The sequence below is a fragment of the Aethalodelphis obliquidens genome, unplaced genomic scaffold (genome assembly GCF_003676395.1).
Source record: "Aethalodelphis obliquidens isolate GAN/ISIS:26980383/991018 unplaced genomic scaffold, ASM367639v1 scaffold38, whole genome shotgun sequence".
NCBI lineage: Eukaryota > Metazoa > Chordata > Mammalia > Artiodactyla > Delphinidae > Aethalodelphis > Aethalodelphis obliquidens.
Genome location: NW_020837982.1, coordinates 17,949,488 through 17,957,913, shown reverse-complemented (window position 1 = coordinate 17,957,913; position 8,426 = coordinate 17,949,488). Strand labels below are relative to the sequence as shown.

At 54.8% G+C, this 8,426-nt stretch overlaps 1 protein-coding gene across 8 annotated transcripts in view; it reads left to right on the top strand.

Annotated features, from left to right (window-relative positions):
* The first annotated feature begins 3,579 nt into the window (after positions 1–3,579).
* EPN2 (epsin 2) overlaps positions 3,580–8,426 on the top strand; it is a 68,754-nt gene continuing 63,907 nt past the window's right edge. For 6 of the 8 annotated variants that reach the window (XM_027131188.1, XM_027131189.1, XM_027131186.1 and 3 more), the window contains exon 1: positions 3,641–3,737. The gene's annotated coding sequence lies outside the window, so the exon portion shown is untranslated. Of the gene's footprint in view, positions 3,738–8,426 lie in introns of all 8 variants that reach the window. The other 2 variants (XM_027131185.1, XM_027131184.1) reach the window with 1 other exon arrangement.

Here is an 8,426-nt window from a genome sequence, read left to right as displayed (position 1 = left end):
GGCTTGAGTCTCACTGGCCCATCTTAAGTCATATGCCCATTGCTGAATCAATCACTATGACCAGGAGAGATGCACTGATTGGCTTGGCCTTGATAATGTACCTGGAGCTGGAGGGGAGAGGGGATCTCTTCCTTCAGTCTGCTCAAATTCCTCTCGTTTGGCTTTCGAATCAGGCCTGACGTTTCTAGCATTGCCACTTTTTAGCTGTGTGATTATGGGCAAATCGCTGAGTGTCTCTGAGCCTCAACTGTAAATTAAGGATAACGATGGTCTAAAACTCAGGGTTGTTATGAACAGGAAATGAAATAATCCATGCAGAGCGTTTGCACAGCACTTGCTGCTTTGGTGGTATTATTATTATTGCTATTTCCTAGCTCCAGTACCTCTACTTCAGGAAGTCGGCCTTGATCGCTCCTTCTCTGCAAGAGAGAAGGAAGTTTCCTTCTCAGCTCTCACAGCCCTTTCTCTTATGATTTCCTATGTGACTTCAGCGTTTTAGTTTCAGTTTGTGTTCATGACTCCTCTGCTCTTTTAGACTTCCAGCGCCTGGAGGGACCAGGATAGCTTTATCTCTGTATCTTAATAAGAACCACTGCTAACGCCCATCTACAGCTTCCAAAGCATTTCCTACTCTGCTTTTTCATTATGAACTTTAATGCAATCCCTCAAGGTGGGAGGGATTATTACTCTTCACAGATGGGGAACCTGAGGACTGGGGGGAGTGACAGGCCAAGGTCAGGCAACGAACTGGTGGACAGGAAGTTAGCTGTTGTGGGGCTCCCAGCACAGGCTCTTCCTGCTGGACAAGTGGTTTTGAATCTAGAGTTCAAACCTTGGTGGAAGATCCCTGAGACCCGCTGCATCTTCACTAGAAGAAGGTGCATGCTGTCTTCACAGCATGCCATCTCTCTCTGCCCGTAGTGCCTCCCCCTTGAAGCCCTCCTTCCCCAACCCCAGAGACATCCCCGTCTGCACAGCCATCTCTTTCCGCTTCTGAAACACACCACCCTGACCAGCCCCCATCACTGTGCCTCATCAGGCATCTGAAACCGATCTCCAAACCCTAGGAAGGCCAGATGAGCGTGCCTGCTCCAGCCTGTGCCCTGGGACAGCTTTGGCCTTGGACAAAGCATATGGCTTATCCTGCATCCTCCTCTGCAAGACAACTTACATGCTGTGGATTCGGTAGAACCTGGATTTGAATCCCAGCACTGCTGTGTCCTGCCTCTGTTTCCTCATCTGTAAAATGGGAATAGCGCTGCTGGCCTCAATGGCTCCTCATGGGGGGATGAATCGAGAGAGGGAAGTGCAAGAGGGTGAGGGAAGTGCAAGAGGGCGATAGGCTTCAAAGGGGGTGCAGGAAGGAGAAATGTCTTCGAGGAATGCAGGAATGTCCCCTCTGACCTTGCACGCCTGAGATGGTCTTCCGGCCTCAGGAGGCCCTCCCCTACTCCCCAGCCTGGCTCGATACCCTGAATTGCTCTCCAACTCACTTCCTGGGCTGTGGTTGGCTCATCATCTCTTTATCTGTATCCAGTTCTCTCGTTCCTAAACCTGCATCTTACGCAGACTTGCAAGCTGGGTGGGGAAGGGATTGGGCTCTGCCTGGGTGACCCAGCCCAGCATCTCTCCAAACCTCAGTTTCCTCCTGTAAAATGCGAACAGTAAGAAGACTCATCTTGGGTTGTGGTGAGGTTTGGGGCCAGGGCTCTTCCATGTGGCAGCATCTAGCCACCTGTGGCTATTCAAATTCATCAATTAAAGTTAAATAAGATCTTCAAAAAGCAGCTCCTCGGGTGCACTGGCCACATTTCAAGTGCTTACATGTGGACGGCGCAGCTGAACAACACTTCCATCATCCCAGGAAGTTCTAGCGGCAGCGCTGGTTTGCACAGTCTATGGAAAGCACTCAGGCCTGCACCAGGCACCCACTACATGTTGGCATAAGTTCATCTGGAGCTGCAAACTCTTTGAGGGCAGGGGCCGTGATTTCAGGGAAAGTTCTGCTCTCCTGCAGACCCAGGAAGGTCTAGCAGAGCGCTGGGGCTCACAAGGAGGGTTGGACTGGTAGAGGGGCTTCTCCGGGATGGGGGTGGACCAAGTTCAAAATGGGGAGCTCAGGTTCCTGCCTCAAGGCAGGCACGTAGGGCTTAATTCAATGTCCTGGTGGAGGAGGAGCACCGAGCATTGGGATGGGGCAGCAGACTGCAGGAAGGGGTTTCTAGCCTTTAGAACTACCAGCGTTGGACTTTTCAAAGGAATAATGGCCATGGGTTTGCACATGTGTTAGTGTCTCTCTCTCAATCTCCCCTCTCCCCTCCCCTTTCCTCTCTCCTTCCCCCCATCTTCTCTCCCTGTTACTTGTTGCCAGAGAAGGGAAGTCTAGATCCCAGCTTGGAGAACAGAGGATGCCTTCCTGCATCTGGCTCCCTCACAGGAAGCAGGAACACGAGGCTTAGAGAAGTGCAGTGACTTGCCTTAGGTGTCTTTGTAAGTGAGGGCAGAGCGGGACTTTTGGAAACAGCCTCCCTGAAACAGGCCCTCCTTGGAACACAGGCCACAGGGATGGTGCTGTCTACCAACCTAGCAAGCCCTGATCTGTCCCCAGACCCTGCTGTGAGGGGGTCTCTGCTGACCCCACCCTGACTGGAGCAGGTTGGGCAGCTGTGAGGTCCTGGCACCTCTCCAGCGTCTGCTCCTCCTCCAGCATGGTGCTCGGGACACAGGAGGTGTCTCGTGGGCACTGGTTGAACCAAAGGGAACAGGTGGATCCTGTGTGAGAGCCCAAGGCCCTGTGAAGGGGTGAGCCTGAATCAGGGGGTCTATAAGCCCCTCACGGGAGGATGGTGACCGTAGAGCCCCACCTTTTTAGTGCCACAACCCCTTTAGCAGTCTAGCAAAGCCTGTGCACCATCCTCAGAATAATTTTTGAGTGTGTTTTATTGAAGTAGAACACGTACGTTAAAGTGACACATTTAAAGTGTACATCAGTGAATTTTCACAAAGGGAACACACTTATCCCAGCACCCAGCGCCCCGGCAGCCCCCGCTCGTCCAGCTCCACCTCCTGGACCTGGTGATGTTTACAAGTGCACGCTGCAAGGGGAAGCGTGTTTTAGCTCAGGCTGGGGGCTCTGTGCGTGTGTGGGGGGTGGAGAGGGTGTGTGGAGCTGTGAGATGTGCCTGAGGCGTGGGGAGATTTGTGGGGTCTGAGCGAAGTTTGCCGTGTGCGAGGGTTCAGGTATGAATTTGCCAGGGTTTGTGTGGTGGTTTGGGGTCGTTGGGACGCGTGTGTGGGGTTTGGGGGTTATTTGTAGAGTATTGGGGCGTAGGCTGTGGGGCGCGGTGGGAGGGCTGGGTAGTCTGCGTGGGGTCGTGGGTATCCGGGTGGAGGCCCTGGGGTCGGGGAACGAGGGATCTGGGCTGGCTGGGCGGGGGTGGGATGCCAGCAGGCGCGGGGCGGGGCCCGAGGGCACCTGGCGGGGCCTTGCGTGGCCTGGGCTGAGCGGAGGGGCGGGGCCTCGGGGACACGGGGCGGGGCCTGGGCTGGCGGAGGGGCGGGGCGGGCGGGCGCGCGCACGCAGTCGGCGCGCCCCCTCCCGGCCGCCATGTTGGCTGGTGTGTGGGTGTCAAACGGAGCTGGAAGCGCCGGCGTCTCCGGTGGCTCCCCTCGCTCCCGCCTCCCCAACGCTACTGGCGGCCGCAGCCGCGCATCCGGGTCGGCCCGGAGGAGCGCAGGTGAGCTGGGGCCACGGGGCTCGGGGGCCGGAGCGGGCCCAGGTCGCGGACCCTGCCCCTTCACGGGCGGACGCCCCCAGAGCGCTGCCCCCCAGGCCGTCCGCCAGAGCATGCACCCCCGCAGTCCCAGCCGGGTCTCCATCTCAGGCGGGACCCCTTCTTACCCGCCCCACGAGGTGGAGAACGGCCCCCTCCCCATCTGGGTCCCTCGTTCCGCTGCAGAGACCCCCCCCATTTCCCCTCGGGGAGCTTTTCCTTTCGTATCCTCGGAGCCTGGGGCTCCCCCTCCTCCCACCCGAGATCCGGGAGCCCCTCCAGGCCTCACCGTTTACCTTTAAGCCTAGAACAACCCCGCGCCTCCTCCCCGGGGCACTTTGCTCCCCTCCCTGGGCCAGGCGGCCCTTCCCTCCGGGAGTCGGGGGAGGGATCCCCCGTCCAGGATGCCGGCCGTCCCTCTCTGGGCTGCCGCGGGTCCCCTCCCTTCCCCAGGGACCTGGTTCTCCCTCCCCGCCCCCGCCCCACAGCCCAGCGGGATCGGGGGCGGCAGAGCCAGGCTCCAGCTGCCTTTTGTTCCGCGTGGGATGGCAGAGACCCCGCCCGGCGATTCTGCCGGCCTGGTCGGGTGGGTGACTGGGTATGCGGGGCCGCGTCTTCCAGGAGACCCTTCCTCTCTCTCCCCGTGGGGCGGCTCCCCAGCAGCCCAGCGCCTTGGGAGAGGCCGGCCCTTCCTAGAGGAGTCCGTGCCAACAGGTTTTTGTTTGCGATCGGAGTTGGTCCGGTGGCTTGGCGGGGGGGGGGGGGGGGGGGGGGTGCAACTTGCTCCCCCAGAAACCCCGGTAGGGGCCTGTGGAAACCCATTCCTCCGCCCAGGGGCTCCGTCTGGGGCCCTTCACTGTTTTGCTGCCCTGCGGACGCATCTGAGTCTGTGCTGCAAGGAGGATGGGGCTTAACCATCGTGAGGGTTCAGATGGGGGAAACTGAGGCCCAGAGAGATTGGCCCAAGGTCATGCAGCAATACAGTGTCAGTGCCAGAACTCGATGCTTGGGTTCCAGGGCACTCTCCAGGATGTTTCAGAATTTTTTTTAGAGAGATGTTGAGGGTTATCCCCTTCCACTTTTCAACGTTCACGTAAGAAAATGGACAGGAAAAGATGAGAAGTGTGAGTTCTTCCTTTCCACCTGAGGAAATGCCCTGTGAAAGAAGGGATTGGAACAGGAGGTTAAAATGATTGAAAAGGTGAATTTTAGTTTTTAACTGTCCATGCGCTCCCCCAGTTATGTAGGATAATGAAGATTTGGCAGAAAACTTGTGTCTCTTGTAGCTCTAGATATGGATGGTAGGTGCTGACCAATCATATACCCAGTCCCTCACAGCAGTGATTGAATTTGCACTGATAATTAAGTTTTCATCTGTATTTAAATGAACACCCAAAGGGCCTGCAGGTTTCTGAATGGTACTTGTTCCAGCAGTTATCTTTGGGACAGGTGATTGTGTCAGAGAAGTTGCCAAGATCTTCTCATATTTATCTGTATATATTTTTTAATATCTGTATTTTTATTTATTTATTTATTTTGTGGTACGCGGGCCTCTCACTGTTGTGGCCTCTCCCGCTGCAGAGCACAGGCTCCGGACGGATGCGCAGGCTCAGCGGCCATGGCTCACAGGCCTAGCCACTCCGCTGGCTGTGGGATCTTCCCGGACCGGGGCACGAACCCGTGTCCCCTGCATCGGCAGGCGGACTCTCAACCACTGCGCCACCAGGGAAGCCCAATATCTGTATTTTTATTTTATATTTTTAAAGCTTATTTGCTTCTTGAGGTTTTTTTTAAAAATTAATTAATTTATTTTTGGCTGCATTGGGTGTTCGTTGCTGCGCACGGGCTTTCTGTAGTTGCGGCGAGCGGGGGCTACTCTTCGTTGTGGCGCGCGGGCTTCTCATGGCGGTGGCTTCTCTTGTTGCAGAGCACGGGCTCTAGGTGCACGGGCTTCGGTAGTTGTGGCTCGTGAGCCCTAGAGCGCAGGCTCAGTAGTTGTGGCACACGGGCTTAGCCGCTCCGTGGCATGTGGGATCTTCCCGGACCAGGGCTCAAACCCGTGTCCCCTGCATTGGCAGGCGGATTCTTAACCACTGCGCCACCAGGGAAGCCCCCATTGTCATACTCTTGTGGAGCGTGTTAAAGTTTTCAAAGCTTTCTGAGAGCTGTTCTCACTGTTCCCCAGAATCTTCCTGTTGGATTGGTGGGGTGTGGATGAATGTGGTTGTTGGCATTTTATGGCATGAGGACCTGTTGACCCTGAGCCTTGGAGAAATCAAAGGGCTTGGATTTGGGGGAGTAAAGTCTGGGAGGATATGAGGAATTATCTAGTCCTACTCCCCCATTTGTCTGCTGGGCTTTCCACTCAAGCATTCTGTTTAAACAGATCTTCTGTCCAGCCTTCTCCAGCCAGCTACCCCAGCGTCTGGGCCCCTCCAGCTCTGCTCCCTGAGCCTCACCACCCCAGGCATTCTTTTGGAGCACTTAGCACGCTGTCTGTGTATCTGGGGCTCTTGTGACACTGTGACGTCTTTGAGGCAGGTGATCACCCTGCCTTTGCTTCCCCAGCACCAGCTCAGTCTCTGGTGTGTGGCAGGTACTTGCTGAAGATGTGAGGTGTGCAAGGAGTCCTGGGGACGGGCAGGGAACACACTTACCCATCCCTGCTGTAGGCTCCATTGTTCTGTCTTGCTCTTGCAAAAACTGCTGCTGGTGGCCCAGCAGTCCTGTGTCAGTCACGTGGGTATTATCTCCTTTCTACAGGTGAGGAAACTGAGGCCCAGGAGCATCAGTCCTGTGCTCAAGGTCACACAGCCAGTAGGTGATGGGGCTGGGATTCACCTATTGGCTGTTGGATCCCCAAATATTATGATACCTGTTACCTCATCTGAGAAACTGAGTACTGGGGTGAAGAGACGCACTCTAAGCCCAGCTGTGAGTTGGAGGAGGACGGAGTACTGTGGGGTGACCTGATTAAGATTGCTGAGGTGGGAGAGAGCAGGTTTTGCTTTTGTCAGATGCATTGTGAAATGACCATTTATCCCCATCTGTTGAGTTTTTGAAAATTGACAAGCTTTCTGATAAGTTTGTCAACGGAATTTTCTTTGGTCTTAGTTAGCTTGTTCAAGGTGTCTAAAAATAGAAACTTAGAAAAACAAACACAGTGAAGTAAGTGTCTGTGAAGCGGAGAGGGTGTGTTGAGTAGCATCTGTCCACAGGCTGTTTGACCACACCTATCTTCCAGGTTTTTGATGTCTTAAAATACAAGGCTGTTTGAGCAGACTTTGTTGCTGCTGTTGAACATAATTTCATTTTGTCTTTACATCCATGTGTAACACAGGGATTGTCACCCATCCATGAATGGAAAAACTGAGGCCCAGAGAGGTTCGGTAACCTTTGAGGAACTGACCCAGCCAGGAGTCAAACTCAGGCCTGTGTGATTACCACACCTGGGTCCCTGCTACTCCACCAGCCACTGCAGAAAGCAGTGATGATGAGTACTCACTTAAGCTGAAGGATAAGCTTGTGATCTGAAAGTCATCAAGTTTATTTAGAAGGTTGGGAGTTGTGAACGAGGAGATGTCTGTCTTTTTCCTAACTTTAGGATCTGTGAAGGTGCTGGCGTTCGAATATCAAGAGTTTCGTGGACCGCTTGATCGAGGCGAAATTTAGGGTTTGGTTTTAAAAATTGGCCTGGCGCCTTTGAAGCAGGTCTGTGGCACGTTATAATACCCCCTGCATGCGCCGGATTCCTTCTGGTGACTCAGCCCCGGCCCACCCAGGTGCTGGGGCCGCTTTGTGCCTTCCTGTTAGTCCTGGTCTGGGCCGAATGCGCCAGCCCTCTAGAGACAGGGAGGGTAGCGTCTTACTCTTTCTGGTCAAAGCAGTGGTAGAAATTGGGGCACAGAGGTCAGTGGAGGGACCCCTGTGTCCTCTTCATGGCACCCAGCTAACAAGTGGAGCAGGGAGAAGCAGGCTCGCCCTGCGGGGCGGCTCACCATCCAGGGCTGATGCATGATGTGGGTTTAAAAGCATCTATAATTCATCACTTCTGAGCGCAGGCTTCGTCCCGCCTCTCACTCCCACCCTCCCTCTTAAGGAAGTGTCATCGTCACATCTCGGTGGCTCTGTAGCTGAGGACACCAAATGGTACAGATAGTTTGGCTAGTAAGGCCATGTGACAAGTAGCTTTGGAATCAGATGTGGGCACAAATTGGCCTCCTGGCTGGATGGCTACGGGCACTTTAATCACTGAGCTTTGGTTTCCTTGCTTCTAAAGAGGGCCAATAATAACCACTTTGCAGATAGACTAGTGGTCCTTGTCAGACGCTGGTGCACATCGGCATTGCTCAGAGCGCTGGCCCCTCCCCCAGAGTTTCTGATTCGGTGGGTCTGGAGTGAGGCCTGAAAATGGGCATCTTCAGCCAGTTACTGGGTGTTACTGATGCTGCTGGTTCTGGGGCCAGATTTGGGAACCGTGGCCCAGAGGACAGAGTGAAAAGGCGTGTGGGGAGCCTGTGAGGGCCAGCTGTGCCGGAGGCTCACCAACAGCGGCTCCCTTCTGCCCCCCAGGTGCTTCTGTATGTCGCTCAGATGACGGCATGAACTTGGGAAGGGAATTTGGTTTCTCAAAGCGATGTTTTCACTTGTTCT